The 21,031-nt window shown below is 36.4% G+C and overlaps 1 protein-coding gene across 2 annotated transcripts in view; it reads left to right on the top strand.

The window, feature by feature from the left end:
- Positions 1 to 21,031, top strand: part of CCSER1 (coiled-coil serine rich protein 1) — a 1,433,531-nt gene that overhangs the window by 1,189,399 nt on the left and 223,101 nt on the right. The gene's annotated exons all lie outside the window — the stretch shown is intronic.

Below are 21,031 nucleotides of genomic sequence, written 5' to 3'. Positions count from 1 at the left end.
TTTGCTATACAGAAGCATCTCAATTTGATTTGATCCCATTTGTTAATTTTGGTCTTCATGGCCTGTGCCTCTGGGGTCTTTTCCAGGAATACTTTGCCTGTGACAATGTCTTATAGGGTTTCTTCAATGCTCTCTAGGAATTTGATTGTATCAGGTTTTAGATTTTGGTCTTTAATCCATTTTGAATGGATTTTTATGTAAGGTGTAAAGTAGGGGTCCTGTGTCATACTTCTGTATATGAAGATCTGATGTACCTAGCACCATTTTTTTTTTTGTTTTTAAGATTTTATTTATTTGAGAGGTAGAGTTATAGACAGTGAGCAGTAGAGACAGAGATAAAGGTCTTCCTTCCATTGGTTCACTCCCCAGATGACCACAATGGCTGGAGCTGTGCTGGTCTGAAGCCAGAGCCAGGTGCTTCTTCCTGGCCTCCCATGCGGGTGCAGGGGCCCAAGCACTTGTGCCATCTTCTACTGCTTTCCCAGGCCATAGCAGAGAGCTGGATTGGAAGAGGGGTGGCTAGGACTAGAACCGGTGCCCTTATGGGATGCTGGCACTGCAGGCAGAGAATTAACCTACTGCACCACAGAGCAGGCCCCTCCTAGCACCATTTGTTGAAGAAACTGTCCTTTCTTCAGGGAATGATTTTAGCTTCTTGGTCACAGATAAGTTGGTTGTAGATGCTTGGATTAATTTCTGGTGTTTCCAATCTGTTCCATTAGTCTATCTATCTGTTTTTGTACCAGTACCAGGCTGTTTTGATTATAACTGTCCTGTAGTATGTCTTGACATCTGGAATTGTGTTGCCTCCAGCTTTGTTTTTGTTGTATAAGATTGCTTTAACTATTTGAGGTTTCTTGTGTTTCCAAATGAATTCCAGCATAATTTTTTCTAGATCTGAGAAGAATGTCTTTGGTATTTTAATTGACATTGATTGACATTGCATTGGGTCTGTAAATTATTTTTGGAAGAATGGACATTTTGATTATATTGATTCTTCCAAGCCATGAACATGGATTTGTTTTTCCATTTTTTTATGTTTTCTATTTCTTTCTTTAAAGTTTTGTAATTGTTATCATAGAGATCTTTGACACCCATGGTTAAATTTATTCCAAGGTATTTGATTTTTTTTTTTTTTTGGTAGCTATTCTGAACGGGATTGATCTTAGAAGTTCTTTCTCAGCCATTACATTTTTTTGTGTATACAAAGACTGTTGATTTTTGTGTATTGATTTTATATCCTGCTGTTTTACCAAACTCTCCTATGACTTCCAATAGTCTATTAATGGAGTCTTTTAGGTCCCCAATGTATGAAATCATATCATCTGCAAATAGGGATAGTTTCACTTCATCTTTACTGATTTGAATCCCTTTGATTTCTTTTTCTTGCCTGATGGCTTTGGCTAAAACTTCTAGGATTGTATTGAATGGCCATGGTGAGAGTGGGCATCCTTGTCTGGTTCCAATAGTATGATACCCACATGATTTTTATACTCTTACAATGCATGTCAACTTACAAAAATAAGAGCCAATGTGTGATATTTTTCTTTTGGGGCCAATCTTATTTCACTTAGCATAATGATCTCTAGTTCTATAAGGCACATCATAAACATCTGAAGAGTTGTCCCATGGACTGTGACATTGAGAGTTAAGGAAACAACTCTGTAATTCTTGAAGAATCAAAGTTCCAGTGTGTTGAGGTGGATTCATTCTGAGAGCAGGTGCCTGGTGGGGGAAAGAGGCACAGATTCACCACACAGACCCCAGGAGTCAGTTGAAAGCAGGCCAGAGGTGAGCAGCCCACAGACTCATTTATTTTAGTTGGTACATCAGCTTAAATAGCCAAGGCAGCCAATCCAGTCAGGGGGGCAGTCTATGTCCTAACCAATCACAGCCTGTTGCCAGGCAGTTTCCGAAGCCATCCACTCACAGCCTGTTGCCAGGCAGGCTTATTTGTCAGTGGCCATCTTGGCATGATCTTCTCATTCCACCACACCAGTGCTGTTGTGTGATTTTGTTTTTAATAAAAAGATGAAGGTAATGGAGACAATAACATTGTAAATGAATTACGTAAACAAAATATCCTGAAAATAATTACAAGTAAGAAGGAAACATATTTTTTCCAATCTCTTTAAGTACCTTAATGTAAGATTATAGTAAATGAACTGAAATACACTTAAAATGTAAGTTTACGGATAATGACTTGTTTGGAGGTAATAATCTGAAATAAAGTTCTGCCCACTCTGTAATTTAAAAGACTTCACTTAGATGTTGATGTTTTATTTTCTGACTTTTGGGCTCTATCAGTGCTTCTCAGCTCAGGTACTGTAATATGTTTCTTACATTCTGTACTCAGCAAGATCATATGAAAAGGCTAAGTTAAAGAAAGCAATCTGTTATGAATGAGTTGCTTTCATTTTTGTATAATTGCATTTTTCTTAATTTTATAAATACTTCTAAATTATTGTTCTATATATACTGCTAGGTTGATAACTCGAAATATTTAAAGAAAAAAATTCATGTATAAGTTCATGAAAGTGAGGCATGAGAAAAACTAAACTCTCTTATTTTTCATTTAAATATGTTTTTTCCTCTCATATATTCCAAAATTAATTCACTTTATTCTTCTATTGTCTGATTTGATAATTTTAAAAACAGTCATTATTGAGTGTTATGTGTCAAGTCATGTACTGCATGCTCTATCATCCTTATAACTTTTAATATTACAAATGCTTCACAAGAGGGGTTTCCATTATATATTTTGCTTTACAAATGAGAGACCTGAGTCTATAAAATGGTAGGAAACATAAATCATGCAACTCATAACTAATAGTGCCAGAAACTCTCACCAGTTTCTATCTTGGACCTATACTTTACCTCCCAAGTGGTTTTCCTTCTACTGTAAGGTAATATTTTTTTTTCTGTTTTATGGAATCTTTCCAGCGTATTAGTAAATTCTAACAGTGTACTAATTCATTATTAATATTAAGGCATAGTTTTAAAAAGCAAATTTCCATGTAATGATACAGTTAGGATAGGTATCATTTCACATGAAGTCAGTCTACAAACTAGGCTACCGAGCAAGACTGTAGAAAACAAAATTTATCTATTTGGTTCCTTTTAGTAATCTAGGATATAAAGTTGTCTTTCAATGCTAAAATTAATTTTTTACATGGGAACTTAATTATATCTGGTAGGTACATCTTCACTTTGAGTATAAGAATGGATTCTAAGGGGTGGGCATTATTGCCCAGTGGGTTAAGCCACCACTTGAGGTGCCCACATCCCATAGCAGAGTACCTGAGATTATGCCCTAACTTAACAGTGCTGTTGCCTGCCAGTGTGCCTGGGAGGCAGGTATTGCTGACCCATGAGCCTGGGGTCCTGCCACTTACATGAGAGACATGGATGGAGTTCCTGGATCCTGGCTTTGGCCTGATCTAGTCCTGATGGTTGTGGGCATTTAGGACTGAACCAGTAAATGGAAGATCCCCCTCTTTCTCTTCCTCTATGTCTCTCACTGCCTTTCAAGTGAATAAAAAATATTTTAAAAAAGGAATGGATTCTACATCTTGCCTCAAGGTACTTAAAATTATATATATAAATTATAATATAATATAAATTATATATATAAATTATGTTATAAATATTACATGAATTAATGAATACATCAATTAGTTTCAAAGCTTTATAGAATCTCTATAGACTCTCTTATTTTTGGTTATTTAAGAATATTTGGTTTTGGATATCTTTTTTCTTAAGTGAAAGAGAAACAAACCTGTAGTTGTTTAATCAGACTGAATTTTGGAGATGGCACTGACCTTAGGCAGTTGTGTTAAGAAATAAGAAATCTTGGGGCATCTCATCATTGCTTCTGTTGTGTTTATTCCAGTCTCTGGCTTTGCCTGGTAATAAGATGGCAGCAGCAGTTGCAACACCCTACATCCTTTTAGATTTCAATCCAGTGACAAGCCTCATTTTTTTTCTTTTCATGAAACGTTCAAATCTGTTGTGCACTTTTGATTGTGATAAGGCAAATATACAGCAGAGAAACAATCACTGTGACAAAAAAAAAAAAAAAGACCTGCATTAAGTATAAGTGAATTCCAGCAAATGTATTGAATTGTGTGAAGACAAATGTCTTTTCACAGAGGGAAATCCAGAGTTGGTTCCCGAAAGGATTAGTAGATGCGAGTTGACATAAACGATAATCATTTGACGTAACTCTCAAGAATATTATATATGATTATATTACTTTGATGACCATGTTTTATAAATGACTAATTTTTTAGTGTCAGGAAATTATATGTTCATCTGAATGAGAAAAATCCCATAATAAAGCATAATTAATTTTATAAATTGTCAAGCTATACAAGTTACACATGTTATCTTCTACTGCACTTCAGTAATATATCATAAGGAATTAGTGTTCTGATTTTATGAAAATCTTAAGAAAAGTCTGTGCTTCTCTTTCATACTTCTTTTTGTGATTCTGAATTTAAGTTATATTTCCAATTTCTGCACAGGAATTTCTCTATCAATTTGCAGTAGCTACCAGAATGTGAAATTGTGGGAACCTAGTGAAATAAAGCCTAATCAGTCTCAGTTTCTTTAAGTATTTCTGCCTGCCTTTAATATAAAAAACCATTTAGTTTTTATCAGTTAGTTAGGATCTGTTGGCCTAGTTTCAAAAGTTGGTCTCCTGAGCATAATGGACGTAATTGAAACTCCTGTTAAGTTTTTCTATTTTAATGGAAATATTAAATGACTTGTGGAGTAACATGGTAAATTTGCTGCCCAGATCTCAGAGGGCCAGACTATGATTTCATTCTGCTGTCTTCTCCTATTTTATTCTCACCATTTATAAAGTTTATTAAAATTATTTCAGTCCTTTGACTCTGTTTTCAGATCATTACTTTCTAGGGTGACTTGGGTTTTTATTTTATTTTCATAATTTTCTCTTTATAATTGAAAGCTACAAAAGGGCACCATAGAGAATGGAAAACAAAAATGCACTGATTAATTCTGTGTTTTGCTTTTCTGAACTATGGATTGAATAAAGCAATATAGGGTTATATGCTTAGTACTACAAAGGCTTTGATTAAAAAAACTTATAATTATTAGTTTCAAAATATAACTGCAATTAATTTTAAAAGTAATTTTAATAGTTTTCTGGTAGAGAAAAAAGTTTGATGCAATTGGAAATAAACTTTGATATTTAGCCTGTGCATTTAGAATAAAGTGTAGTTACTAAGACATTTCTCTTATTTGGAAATCATAAGGTCTTTTAATAGGGTCTTTGAGATTTTATGTTTTCAACAAATTATTTTTTAATATTTTTGTGCTTCGACATTACCTGTAACATGTAGCAGTACAATGAACATCGAATGAGGGGGAAATGATGCAATTGTGTCTAGTCAGAAAATGAGCATTTTAAACCTGCATTTCTATATCCAGATTTACTTGTTTCGCTACATAAAAGAGAGGAAACTGAAAATCCAAAGATTAAGAAGCTTCACTATGGGTGGGTGTTTGGCCTATTCATTATGATGCTCAATTCCCATATCAGATGTATGGCTTCAAGTCCTGGCTAAGCTCCCAATTCCAGCATCCTCCTAAAATGCATCCCAGGATACTGTGGTGTGGCTCAAGCAGTTTCTTTCCTTCCATCCTGGTGGGACACCTGAATTGAGTTCCTTGCTCCTGATTTCTGCCTGGCTCAGTCCCTGCCTATGTGGGCATTTGAGGAGTGAACCAGCAAGTGGGAGCTATGTCTGCCTATCGCTCTGCCTCTTGGGTTACAAAAAATAAAGGAAATAAAAATCTAAAGAAAAAAAATCACAAGTTTAATTGATTTGAAAATCTATAAGATGTATTTCTGGAGAAATGTAATAAATTTTATGAATTATTAATATATTTGTCTTTTGTTTTATTTGCTAATGATTATTGTGTTGTCCATTTCTTTTAAAGATTTACTCATTTACTTGAGAGGCATACCTACAGACAGAGAGAGGGAGACACAGAGGGGTTTTCCATCTGCTGGTTCACTCCCCAAATGACCACAACAGTGAGAGCTGAGCCAATACAAAGCCAGGAGCCAGGAGCTTCTCTGGGGTTGCCTATACAGGTGCAGGACCCCAAGCAGTTTTGCCATCTTCTGCTGCTTTCCCAGGCCATCAATAGGAAGCTGGATCGAAAGTGGAGCATCTGGTACTCAAACTGGCACCCATATGGGATGCCGGCAACACAGGCAGATGCTTAAGCTACTATGCCATAACACCCTGTCCGTTGCTTTTTGAACTACTGAGCAATTATAGGCAGCATCCCACATATACCATATATTGTCTTTTTTGGTTCTCACGATATCCTTGTAGACACAATATCAATGTCCTGTTTTATAGATGAGGAACTAAGTCATAGGGCAAATTGCTTTCCTAAGGTCACATAAAGCTGGAGTCAGAATTGGAATTTATGTTATAGAACCTTAAACCAGCTATTCAATCTATATTGATTCATATTATCCCCCAAAGTCTCCATAAACTAAACCCTTATGTAATATTTTCTTTGACAAGAGGGAAATATGGCAAAAATTGTATATACATTTATTATTTTAGATATTTTAGACATTTATAAAAAGGAATATAGTTTCAAGAAGAAGAAAATACAAACACATAAAACTTAAGCTCAAGTAGAAGGTAAAAATAGCTAAATGTTATTTGAGTTTTTTAAATATAATTTGAAGCCATTATTCTAATTAATTCAATGCAAAATATCTATTAAATATTAAAATATGTTTTTATTCCTGCTATTTAAAATTTTATTATTGCTACAGTGAAAGAAAAATGAATGACAATGGACAATGTGATAGAAATGACTAAACCATATGAAAACTACTTCTATATCAAACACTATTCTAAGTATTTCTCTTGTATTTGTTGTGGCCCCTGGGGTCCCCAAACAGGATTCTTGAAGGTTCTTCCTTCCATATGTGAAAAGAATTCAAAGGTATAAGCATAAAGATATATAGGACAGCCAGATATATATCAAATCAAAACAAAAGTGCAAACTCGAGATCAAAATAGTGAACAAAGCAGCCAAAAATGCGAAAAGGCCCCAAACAAAGAAAAACTCCTCAACAAGGAAGAACATTCAACAGTGAAAAAGTTCTATGCAAAGTAGAAAGCAGCATCAAAATAGTTAGGCTTTCTGTTTATATCCCCCAAATTCATAGAGTATGATGTCCCAGCTGGAACTAAATTGAATATTCAAAAAGGGGTGGTATTTGGGGCTAGGACATAAACACCTCCCATTTCTGGGTCCTTTTTAGGAAATATAAGATGTTATTCTATGGAGCCAACTCTATTCCATAAAATAAAATAAATTTAATGAAAGCCACTTGCAAATGCAAAGGGAGGCCATAGGATTGTTTTCCAAGGGAAGGATGGAAAAGTGTAGAATACTGTACTGGTTAAGCCTAGTGACTTTGAACTCCAACTGGTTGGGATCCAGGCTACTGTAACTAATGAAGATATTAGTGCTGCCCACCTTATAAGACTGTTTGAGGATTAATTGAATTAGCATGTAAATTTCTTGAAACAGTAACTAACTAATTTTAAAGCACTCTGTAATTCTCAATGCTAAGATATATCTTGTTGAGCCAAACAGAATGAATATCATTAGTGCTGTATAGAAGACTCCCTTGGAATAGTTTTTTAAATTTCATAATAGTAATTATTTTATTAACATGCAATACTTGTACATTTTTATGGGGTACATACACTGCAATATTTCAACAAGTATACATAGTGTAAATCCATCAAACCAGGCAATTAGCCTTTCTATTCCTTTATCTTTTCCTTGTGTTTGGAGCCCACCAGTTCCTCCTTTCCAGCTCTTTATGCAGTGTATAATACATGTTTGTGAACTGTAGTCACTCCATTATGCTGCAGAACATTAACTTGTTATTTCTATTGGTGTTTGGTTATCTGTGATCCAACCTCTCTCTAGCTCCCCTCTCCTCATCCTCATCAACATATAATAGTCACTATTCTAAGGTTACTTTCATTATTTTTTTTAAACTGGTACCTATGAGAGAGAACATACAGTATTTGTCTTTCTGTGTTTGGCTTATTTTATGTCACACAATGATCTCCATCTCAATCTATTTTACTGAAGATGTTAGAATTTCATTATTTTTCTATGGATGAATAATATTCTATTGTGTATATATGTGTACATATCGTATCCATTCATTCATCAATGGACACGTAGGCCAGGTCCATATTTTGGTTATTGTGAATACTGCTGCAATGAACATGGGAATCCGTGTATCTGTTCATATACTGCAGTTCAGCAGGGATATTGGTCTATAGTTTCCTTTCATCAGTATTGTTATTGTTCCCTTTTATAGTTTTAGAATGGAAGTAATTCTGGCCTCATGTAATGAGTTTGGAAAGGTTATCCCCTCTTCATATTTCTGGAATAGTTTGAGAAGAATGGATATTACTTCTTAAAAGTTTAGTAGAATTTGAAAGTGAAGCCATCTGGTACTGAGATTTTCATTGCTGCCAGACTTTTGATTACTGATCTATATCATGTTATTGACCTGTTATTGATCTGTACAGATTTCCTGTGGTCTTCATGGTTCAATTTTGGTATGTTATATGTGTTCAGAAGTTTGTCCATTTCTTCTAAATCTTTCATATTTTTGGCATAAAGTTGCTCATAATGAGTTCTTCATGATTCTTTGTATTTCTGTGTTATCAGCTGTAATATCTCTCGCTAATTTTTTTATTTGAAAATTTTTCTTTTTTCAGTTTAGCTAAAGGCTTATTAATTTTGTTTCTCTCTTAGAAATTAAATTTTATTCATCTTTTGTATTGCTTTGGCTTTTATATAATTTCTTTTTATATTTTCCTTTATTATTCTTTATTTCTGCTTAATATTTGTTTAGTTTGCTCATGTTTTTCTAGGTCCTTGAGATGCATTTTAGCTATTAATGTGATATCTTTAATTTTTGGATGTAGACACTTACTGCTATAAACATTTATTTTAGTATAGCTTTTGCCATATTTCATTAATTTGAGTATATTGTGTTTCCAGTTTCCTTCTTTTTAATTAAGTTTAAAATTTCTTTTTTGATTTCTTTCATGACGCATGTTCATTCAGGAATGTAGTGGTCAGCCTCCATATATTTTTATAATTTGTATAGTTACTTCTGTTGTTGTTTTCTAGTTTGTTTCGCATTGTGAAAAGGAAAATTACATGTTTCATATGCTGATGAAAAAACATGTATTATGCAATAGAATGTTTTGTAAATATCTGTTAGCTCCATTTGGTCTATATTGTAGTTTAACTCTGATATTTCTTTGTTGATCACTGGTTTGGAAGATCTGTCTATTAATTAAAGTGAAGTGATATTAACCCCCCCTCCAGTTATTATTGTATTGGAGCTTATCTCTCCCTTTAGATCTAATGGTTTGCTTTATAAAATTTAATGCACCATCGTGAGGTACATACACACCTTGGCCTTTCTTTGGCTTTTGTCTTAACATCTACTTTGACATATGTTTATGTACATCTGCTCATATATATTTTACATTTGTGTGGAAATTTATACTCTTTCAGTTTCCTTCTGTGTTTGCTTTACAGGTAACAGTTTCGTGTATGCAGCATATTGTTGGTCTTTCGCTTTAATTCGTTTAGCTGATCTGCATCTTTTAATTGGGTTATTTAGTCGATTTATATACAAAATTATTATTGATAAGTAATGACTTGATCCTGTTACTCAAAATGTTTTCCTATCTTTATTTTGAATATTCTTTTTTATTTTTACATTGATATTTATACACTTACATGTTTTCATGATTATTGTTATATTTCTTTTGCTTCTGTATGTAGGACTCCCTTAGGCTTCTTTTGATATGATGGTAATTAATTACTATAATTTTGCATGTCTAGAAGGCTTTATTTCTGTTTCATTTATGATAGATAACTTTACTGTGTAATGTATTCTCAGTAATTATTTTCTTTTACAACTTAGAATATGTCAGTCATTCTACCCTATCCTGGCCTGTAAACTTTCTATTGAAAAGTCTGCTGTTAATCTAATTATGGCTCTCTTAAAAGGCAAATATTAGAATTCTGTCTTTATAATTTCAAAATTCACAGTTAGTATTTTTTTCAGTCATGTATATTTGAGGTATCATGGGCCTCCTGTTCTTGGATGTACAAAGCTGAGTCCAGTTTGGAAAGTTTATGTGATTAAATAGGCTTTCCAAAACTCTACTCCTTTTTACCCTCAAGGATCTCCACAATTTGAATATTGTACATTTAATGATGCCTCAAAGGTCTTGGAGACTGTCTTCATTCTGTTTTGTTTTGTTTCGTTTTTACCTTTTCTGTTGTCTTTTCTCTGTGGTATTTCAAAAGACCCACCTCAAATTCATTTTTTTTTTTTTTTGACAGGCAGAGTGGACAGTGAGAGAGAGAAACAGAGAGAAAGGTCTTCCTTTGTCGTTGGTTCACCCTCCAATGGCCGCCGCGGCCGGCGCACTGCGGCCAGCACACTGCGCTGATCCGATGGCAGGAGCCAGGTACTTATCCTGGTCTCCCATGGGGTGCAGGGCCCAAGCACTTGGGCCATCCTCCACTGCACTCCCTGGCCACAGCAGAGAGCTGGTCTGGAAGAGGGGCAGCTGGGACAGAATCCAGCGCCCTGACCAGGACTAGAACCCGGTGTGCCGGCACTGCAAGGCAGAGGATTAGCCTAGTGAGCCATGGCACCGGCTCATGGGTTCTTTCTTTTGCTTCATCTAGTCTGTTTTTTGATATTTACAGTTGTACTTTTTATTTGACTCTTTCAGTTCTGCATTTCCATGGTCCAATTTAGTTCTTTATCAGGATTTCGATCTCTCTGCTGAATTTCCCATCCACATCATGCATTGTTTTCTTTATTTCATACAAATGTCTATAATCTCATGTGTCACCGATCATGCTTATAATCATTATTTTTAATTATTTGTCAGAAGTTTTTTCAACTTCCATTTCTTTAGAATCTGTTTACAAAATAGTATTGTATTCCTTTTGAGGCATTTTATTGCCTTTTTAATTTCCTTTGCCTCTGTTGATCTTTTCACTTTTGATAGATTGATTGTTTCCTGTCATTTTAACAAGATTTCTTCATGGTAAAAGATTATTTCTTTCAGCTGTGTCTTCATGTGTTGGCTCGGTTGACTAACTTGGCTTTATTTCCAGTGTCCTGCGATAGTTAGTCTTCCTATATTGTTTTTCCTCACTGAGTGATAATAGCAGCAGTGGCAGTGTGGGGTGCCCTCCTCACACCCAGCAGGAATGCAGGAGTCTTAATATCAGCTTGTTGAGTAGTATCTGGGGTCACAGCTATATCACCATTTAGTTCATTGTGGCTTGAGTTACAGGAGTGCTGGAGTCCTAAACAGATCACTCAGGTACCTGCATTGGGAGGAGCACATTTTGGGTTATTGTAGCACTGGCTCAAAATCTGGCAAGTTTCTATGAGATGTCTTGACACCCACAATTACTCTTTCTATTTTTGGTGCCTTTAGTTGGTGCAGGAATAAGTGTGCACAGTCCTACAGCTGCTTGTACCACAATACTAGATCACAAACACAGCCCACACTTCCCCATGTACATCATAACAAGAATAGGACCAAGGTGCACCTGGCTATGCACTGCCTATTGCTGAAGTGAGCTTGCAGTCCATGGCTGCCACCAGCAACAACAACCTGGTGTTGCCCAGCATGCAAATGCAATTGACTGGCATCACTGATGTCCCCTTAGGACAAGACATATTCAGGAAATCCATCCACAGTAATGACCTGGGGACACAACTATTCATATCTGCCCAATGATGATTTTACTTGATCTAAGGCACTGTCCTGAGGTCACTTTGGTATCCTACTCTACAGTAACTGGAGTCTTGTTCCTTGCTGTCTTGCCTTGGTTGGGGGAGGTAGGATGAAGGCAGTCTCTTGTCTACCCCAGCTGACACTAAGCTGAATTGCACCTGAGTCTCAGAGCTATAGGGGCCTGTATGTTAGGGTCCTGCTATCTTCTAGATGTATACCAAACTGCAGGCTGGATCTCTTGTCCATCTTATCCAGGTACAAGTCTCCACCTGATGCCAGAGCAGGACCATAGGTTCTGTCCACAAGTAATGAGCTAGGCATTCTTCCATTTTCTTTCTGGTGCAGGCACCACAGAGAGACTGACACTGGATGTCAAGTCAAAGCCCTACACTAATTTTCATGCCCTACTGCCCTGCATTTGAAATCTACTCTTTGTGTCTTCTTGAGGTTGGGGGAAAGGTGCTGGAGGCAGTCCCTTGTCTACCCCACTTGACTCTAAGATGGTTTGTACTTGAGTCTACCAGTCATGGGCTCTGCACAGTCTCAGGATGTTTGCCAGTGCTGTATAGTATTGGCAGTGATACAGACCAAAATGAATTAGTTGCAACAGGGCAGAGATCTCTGACTGATGCTTGCACTGAGAGTCGAGGCAAAAACCTAAGTTTATTTTCCCATCCTGGTCCTGAGCAGCTGGAGTCTTGCTGTACTAATTGAGAAATTTGAGGGACTGATGTGGAAGGCAGACCCTTGGCCAAAGGTTCAGTCTACAGGTACTGGTGTGGAGACAGAGCCCTGGGACCCTATATGACTCTAGATTTCACCATAGCAGACCTTGTATTGGATTTCAAGTCTGACATCTGGTTTTTCTTCCCTGTACTTTTCCCAAGTGGGAGACGTGCTTTTCCATATTGTAATACTTGGAGCTAGGGGAGCTGGGAAGCTAGGGGAGACATTACAACTCTTTTCTTCCTACATTTTTCAGTGCATCTTTTCTTACTGTTATACTAAAATCAGACAATGTGATCTTTCTGTTGGCTTTCTTTTCTCTTATGAAGTTGACTTGATATATGGAGGTTACTTATCTATGAATAGCTATTCAAATTTGTGTCTCTATGGGGCAATTGCTGGACCATCTTATTTAGCTACATCTTCCTCCAAAATTGAAAGGTATATTTTAGGTTGTACATATGAATGGATTCATACAGTATTTGTATTTATTCCCTGCTGATTTCACTTCTATAAAATGTTCTACAGGTTGATCCATGTATTTGCACATTGAAGAACCTTATCACTTTTATTGATAAATACTATTTCATTTTGTACATATGTCACATTTTCTTTTCATCCATTAATGGACACTTATGTTGACTTTCTTGGCTTTTATGAATAGTTCTACAATAAACATGGAAGTGCAAATATCTCATTGTTATACCACTTTCATTTTCTTTGAATATATATGCAGTAGTGGTGTTTGGGGAATAAGACACCCCCTCCCAAATTCTGTTGTGCAGATTGAGTCCTGGCTGGGCTCACACAGGCTCCCAGCTAGACATACTCCTGGTTTTTATCTTTCCATTTGTAAGAATACAACTGGGAGTTTTGGGTAAAATTGAGAAGAAAAGTAGGACTTATTGAAAAGCAAAGAGATACTCATTCAGACATGAGTCAGGGCACCCTCATGAGGGAGAATTGCCCCATCCAGAGTTGAGTCTTTCTTTTCATGGAGTGGGGGTAGCATCTAGGACAGGGCCTGATTAAAGAGCCAAAGGAGACAGGGTATGGGCTGGGGCAACAATACATGTAGTAGTCTCCAGGAAGGTGACATGGTGTTGGGCACCTAAAAGAAAGATAGGCTGAGCTATGCAATGAGGAGTGGTTGGTGTAAACTATATTGCTACCTACAATGTATGAAGTTCCCTTTATTAAGTATCCTATAATTATTGGGTGGGTTTTTTTTTAATTTCTTACAATGTTTTAGAGTCCTAGAATTTCATTTTATTGCTTTTTAGGTTATATTGCCTGTCTGTATCTATTTCAGGTCATCATATTAATTACAGATTAATTTCTGTACCTGATAGTCTCCAAATCTCTGAGTCTGGTTCTTGGCTTTGTTTTGCCCGGAGGCCGCGTGTTTTACTTTTCAGTATGTCTTGTAACTTTATGTTGAAAGCTACATGTGGTATATTGGGGAGAAGGAACTGATGCAAATGAACATATAGCATGAGGGTTTATGCTTACTGATTAAGAGTTTATAGATTATTTACTGCTTAGAGAACTGTAAGTCTCAGAGTTTAAAGCTTCCTCAAGTTTCCTTTTTTTGTTGCTGTTGTACTGGTTGTCTTTGTGTTTCTTCAGAGAATAATCCATTCTTGAGTAAGGTCAGGTTGGAGACCTGTAATTTTCACAGTTGTAGTCTCTTGTTATTATACAGTAGCACTGTTGGTATGCTGGTAAGGTGCAGAGGGAAGGGAAATGGCCTGAAGTCCTTCATTAGGTCTCAGTAAGTATGGACCAAGGCTGTGCCCCTTATACAAGGGTTTCTCAGTTCTGTTTTCTTTTGTTTCTTCCTTAGATGAGAATGCAGATTCATAGGAGGTGACCTTGTGTATTTCCCCTTTCCCAGGTTGGTTAGGCACTGGTAAAAATAAAAACAGAATCCCACCCAGTAGTTAAGGCTTGGACACAACAGTTTCTCTTAAGGGCGGGCATGGTTAAGAACAGCTTGCTTAATTCAAAATGGTCATTTCCCTATAATTCTTGCTGGAAGGAAGAGGGTTCTTTCTGTATGTGAGATTGTGACAGTGTTTCACTGTCAGAACCTGATAGGGCCTGGAAAAACCTGGAAAAAAACTTTAAGACTGGGATCCCTGGAATATTGAACTTGTTCATTTCTGTGCCTTCAGCAACTTGTCAATTATTGCATAAGTTTTCCTAAGTTGCTTCTGGTTCCCATGGAAATTCATACTTCCGGGCTTCCACTCTGGTAAATTATATTTCTCTGTTTCTTGCTGTCTGTCTTCGCAATTTGAAGGAAAATGAATTGTCCTATGACCTCACTTCTATGAGATGTCTTAGAAGAGTTGCTGATTTTCTTTGTGTTCAGCTTTTTTTTTTCTTTTTTTTCTTTTTTCTTTTTCTTTTCTTTTTTTTTTTTTTTTTTTTTTTGTGTAAGGATGGGGATGGTCATCTTCAAGGTGCCACGTGCCAGACTGGAATCTGGGATTCATATATTAAACATTGAAACATAAAGTTACAGTACTTCTGTTTGTTTTGCATCCCATGTGATCATGTGCTTAGTCATTTAAAATAGGTTAACAATTCTCCATTTAACATATAGAAGAAAGACTTTAAAATTTTATATTAAATATTCTGATATTTTTTCTATCACACTGCAAACAACAAAAAAATTAAATTTATACATAATACACTTAGAAGTTAGGTTATTTTAATATTCTTGAAAATCTCTTTTGCTTTTGAGAATAAAGTTCATGTAAGTTCTTTCACTGTTACTTCTACAAATTCTTAAAATTGGTTGATACCTAAGATATTAAAGGTCCTCTTTTTATGTGTTTTAAATGTCCTTTTTAGCACAAGCAGAGAAAGTTTATCAACTGATGTAAAACAATAGCAAGCAACTTTCACTGGAGGAAAGTGCCTTATAGATGATATTCCTGGTTATTATAGTGAAAAAAAGTTTTTTAATTTATCTTTACATTTATGTGTCCATTTGCATATTTTTGCACTTTAAAAAGTGGCTATAGGGAGGGCCAGGGCCGCGGCTCACTAGGCTAATCCTCCACCTAGCGGCGCCGGCACACAGGGTTCTAGTCCCGGTTGGGGCGCCGGATTCTGTCCCGGTTGCCCCTCTTCCAGGCCAGCTCTCTGCTGTGGCCCAGGAGTGCAGTGGAGGATGGCCCAGGTCCTTGGGCCCTTCACCCACGTGGGAGACCAGGAGAAGCACCTGGCTCCTGGCTCCTGCCATCGGATCAGCGCGGTGCGCCGGCCAGAGCGCGCCAGCCGCGGCGGCCATTGGAGGGTGAACCAACGGCAAAGGAAGACCTTTCTCTCTGTCTCTCTCTCTCACTGTCCACTCTGCCTGTCAAAAAAATAAAAAAATAAAAAAATAAAAATTTCAAAAAAAAAAGTGGCTATAGGGAGTGGTTATTTAGGCTACTGGTCGTGATGTGCACAGCAGATATTGGAATTATTGGCTTCAATATATGGCTCTGGCTACTTATTCAAGCTTACTGCTAATGCAGATCCTAGTAGGCAGTGGTGATGGTAGCCTAAGTGATTGGGTTACTGCACACGCATGGAATGCCTAGATTGAGTTCCCACCTCCCAGCTTTTACCTGCCTCTTTCCAAGTTGGAGTGAACCAGCCAATGGGCTTTCTCTCTTTGTCTCAGTGTTTATCAAAAATAGATAAAACTTATAAAAGACTTATTTATTTATTTATTTGAAAGTGCAACAGAGAATGAGGGAGAGAGGGACAGGGGGAAGAAGACAAGGAGAGAGGAAGAGAGAAAGAGAGATCTTCTGATCTTCTACCCACGAGTTTACTGCCTACATGGCTTAAACAGCCAGATCTGTGCCAGGCCAAAGCCAGGAGCTCCATCTGCCACATCCTGGTATTCTTTTTTTTTTTTTTTTTTTTTTTTTTTTTTTTTTTTTTTTTTTTTTTGCTTACTTGTTTTGTATTGCTTTTTTAATAGCTGGTAGGGACCCAAGTATTTGGGCCATCAACTGCTGCATTTCTGGGTGGCATTAGCAGGAACAGCCAGGACATGACCCTGAACTCTGATATGGGATGCCTGTGTTCAAGTGGTGGCATCATCCACTGCTCCAGCCTTCTGGCCCCAAATACATGTTTAAAAATTAGAAGTTAACTATATGACATTAATAATGAAGTCACTAATAAATATATAAATCCATCTGAGATTTCAGATACTTAAAATATTAAGAATATTAATATAGAAATTGCTTTGTAAGTCCAAGACTGTTAAAATTATAATTTTTCAATATTTTTATTTGAAAGATAGCAAGACAGAGACTGATGGAGAATCTTCCATCACCTGGAGACTACCACATGTGTTGCAGCCCCAGCCCAAACCCTGTCTCCTTTGGCTCTTTAATCAGGCCCTGTCCTAGATGCTACCCCCACTGCATGAAAAGAAAGATTCAAGTCTGGATGGGGCAGTTCTCCCTCATGAGGGTGCCCTGACTCATGTCTGAATGAGTATCTCTTTGCCTTTCACTAGGTCCTGCTTAATACAAGTTAATGTCTCCTGTTGGTTGAAATTTGTAGAGCAAATATCCATTTATATTATTTTTGTTTCAAGTTGTACTCCTTTGTGTTCTGTAATCTGCAGTTTATTCTTTTTCTTCAGTATATTCTACTGAAGCTATTAATTACCCATCAGAATGCTCTTCTGATCCGATCCAACTCAGAGAGAAGCACTGAAGTACCAGTGATCAAAAATCAACCAAAGAAGCATTTGGCAACATTTTGTATCGTAAATTTCTGAGAATTGATTGCAGTATGTTGAAAATGGGGAAAAAAATCAAAGTCAACTTGACAGCAACTGTATAATTTATTTACATGATTGCTTTAGATTTTCCTATAAAGGTTGCCAATATGTTTAACAACTTTTCTCATCATCTAATGGACTTAGAAAGGTTTCTTAATAACACATACAAACACAGTGTATTGATATTACAGTGTTCATGCAATTTCCCATATAATGGTCCAAAAAAAAAAAAAAGAATATTCTTAGGATACTGGATAAAACTGGTTTCACAGACCAAATAGTTTATGTTACCCATTAATCACAACAGGTGTAATTGTTATGTTTTGAGAATTATAATGTGAAATGGAGGATTCACAATTTAGAGATGACTCACATGAATCAACAAGATGCCTTGAGAATCTGCCCTCTGCAGACACCCTTATAGCCATGGAGGAAACATAAGTGTGGAACACTGTGGTCGTTCTGCTGGAACCAGAGTGATGTACAAGGGATCTAAATGAGTGGGTTTTCCATATGGGATTGGATTAAATTCAGTGTGACTTCTCTTTCCCTTTCAGCTTTATTCAGGTTGGGACTTGTTTCTTTCCAGTGGATCTCAGCTGCCCAGAAGTTGTGATTTTTGTGTTTCTGTAGAGAAGTATCTTTCCTCTTCAGGATTTCTGCCACCAAAAGAAAACATCAGTTCTCTTGATCATGACTTAACCAGTGTTGACAGTTGAGTCTTTAGTGTTGTAGGTCCCAGCCCACCAGTACTATATCAAACACTATTCTGCACATAAAGCAGTGCTGTAATCTAATTTAAATAATATTTTTTATTATTTATACTACTATATATAATATATACCAACACTTTTGCTATATAACCTAAGTGATAACCTAAGTGATGACCCTCTTAGTTATCTTCCAAACTCTGGACTTTGGTTTCTTATTGCAGTTAACAAAATTAAATCAGACCTGTTTCTGACTTCCTGTGAGATGCTCACATGTACCCTTTCTGTTGTTCTGTTAGCATTGAAATCTATCTATTTGGAATCTATACAACAGTGTGATTCCACTGTATATCATTTGCAAAAGTAGGGAGCAGCCATCTCCACCTTTTGCAAATAATTATATTTCATATTGGATTCTCAAAGACTTTGATATGGCAAACCTATGGAACCTAGAAACTCTATTCCATCCTCTCATGACTGTGGCCTGAGCTTCCCAGCCCCTTCCCTTCCTTGTTAGATAAAACTTAGCACCCTTTCAGTTATTTAGCATTAAGCATTTCTTGAGTATGTGTTGTTGAGACCATCTAAGCTCATAGCTGATTCAGTAACCCGTTTCATGTTGTGTGATCACAATCACTACTTACACAGCCATGGTGAATATGTGGAGGAAGAACGGTATCTGTGTGTCTGGGAAGCATATACACTTGTGCATTTTTTTACTCTGATTCTGTAACATTTCTTGAGTTTTGCTTTTGTTTTACAGAAACAAATAGTGATAAAGCAATCAGAAGACCAAGAGATTTACTGTTGATGCTAGGGTCAGCTGACCTTTCCTAGCCAATAGACCTATATGACCAAATTAATTTACAGGAGTGATATTTTTCCAAAGCCAATTTTTTCTATATGAAAGTGCTGATATCATGAATAGAAAGGGAGAACCATAAAGGAGAAAGAACATGACGTTCATTTTTATTTATGTTAACCTAAAAAAGCGGTGTGGAGACAGACACCATAAGTGAACTGTAGGGACTTGGTGGCATTGCTTTGGAGGCATCCATACTTGCATCTTTGCATTTTTCATGTGTAATCATATTGCCAAACTATTAACTATTTCATCATTTATTATAAATAACACTTTCCCCCAGACCTACCATAAAGTTTCTGTGATGTATTGTCTTCCAGTTACATTAAAAATTACTGAGTTGCTTCAGCTGAAAAAAAAAAGAATGCTCTGGTGTCTCTGTTCTGCTGGAGCTGATGTCTAGTGGAAAAGTGATGGAAAAGGCTCTAAGCAAACATAATGAAAACATCAGATACTATTAAGTGCAATGCTGGGAAAAAAATTAAGCAGTATATGGGAAGAGGCTGAGTGAAAACTATGTCACATATGGTGGTTAGGAAGTTTATCCAACAGGAAAGAGAGTGAATATGAGGACAAAGTGAGTGAATATGAGGACAAAGTGCAACAGTATTCCAGATGGAAGCATCATTAAATTAAAAGGAAGTGCTCAGCATCCAACATGAAATAGGGCATTTTATAAAATGGCAAAAGATGCTACCTATTAAATTGTAAGGACAGAATTTTTAGAATACTTTCTTTTGCTTGTAGTCTGTGTTAAATTTCAAGTAGTTTATGAAACATTGCTTCTTATTAATACTAGACAATAATACAATCTAAAAGAACAAGAATTTCCTGTATGTCCTATCTCATTATTTGGTTGAGAAAGGAATATTTAGGAGAGGAAAGGATATTGAAAAAGAGCTGAAAAACCTTGCTTTCTTCTAATGAAACAAGGCCAAAACAATTTGATTTTTGCTTGAAGAAATTATAAGATGCTGAATGCTGGGGCATAATCTGGTGCTTTTGTCCATTATTAATTGTCAACAGAGTAGTTGTTATATTAGTTCTAACAATGCTGTTAGAAGAGATGGTGGTGGTAATTTTAATGATAGTAGAAAATCTTAAAGGAACAACATCTGTATTCTGGGAGTAGTATTAAGACTGACTTGGTTTATCTCTTACTCTTCACACAAACTTTAAGGTAGGTGCCAGTATTATCTCTGTTGGATAGATGAAGATACTGAAGTTAGAAGAGTTAAATAATTTTAAGGAAATGACATCAGAAAACTTTAGATCTAGAACTCAAACTCAACTGCATCTCACCCAATAATCTGTGCTTTAAATGGAAAACATCATTCATTGTGATTAATCATATAGTGGCAGCATGGAATTTGATATTTGAAATTGAATGAGTATTTGGGAATCCTGAGGTTTAAAGTTGACTATATGATGCATTTGATATATAACAAAGACACTTCTAAATCTTCAGTCTGCAAAATGAGCATACCAATGCCATTTTTGCTTCCAGATTTGTTCAGATGAGTAAATTTGGATAAAAATAATGTGAAAAATTATGGACTATTCTAAAATTGTTTGAAAGCTAAGTAGGCATCAAGAGAGCTCTTATTAAGTCCAATTCACTGTTTTATATACTGGGAATAAAACAAGATGACTTACAGATATTTACAGGTCAGCTTTCAAATGGACAACAATAATGCTTACATCCGTGCAAGAAAAAAATAATTGGTTGTGTCAGACACCCATTCAGGTTTAATATATAATCTCTATACACCAAGCCACCTTCACAGCAGGGGATCCATCCCTTCACGAATGACAGATACCTGAATTTGGAGAAGGCTGCTTTAGCTCCAGGGATGAGGCTCAGCCAATGAGGGTGCTATGATATTGATGACTGGTTTAAAACAAGTCTTATAAGGTAAGTTGGGGAGTGCAGTGGGAAAAGAGAGAATGAAAGAGAGAGAGAGAGAGAGAGAGAGAGAGAGGGGAAATGAGAATAAACATTTAACACAGCTTTTCCTGATTGTCTATTTTTTATGAGCCA

Source organism: Oryctolagus cuniculus, chromosome 8 (assembly GCF_051225735.1).
Source record: "Oryctolagus cuniculus isolate XC-2025 breed Fujian yellow rabbit chromosome 8, ASM5122573v1, whole genome shotgun sequence".
In the NCBI taxonomy this organism is placed as follows: Eukaryota; Metazoa; Chordata; class Mammalia; order Lagomorpha; family Leporidae; genus Oryctolagus; species Oryctolagus cuniculus.
The sequence above is the reverse complement of the archived record's forward strand: the minus strand, read 5'-3'. Positions and strand labels throughout refer to the sequence as shown.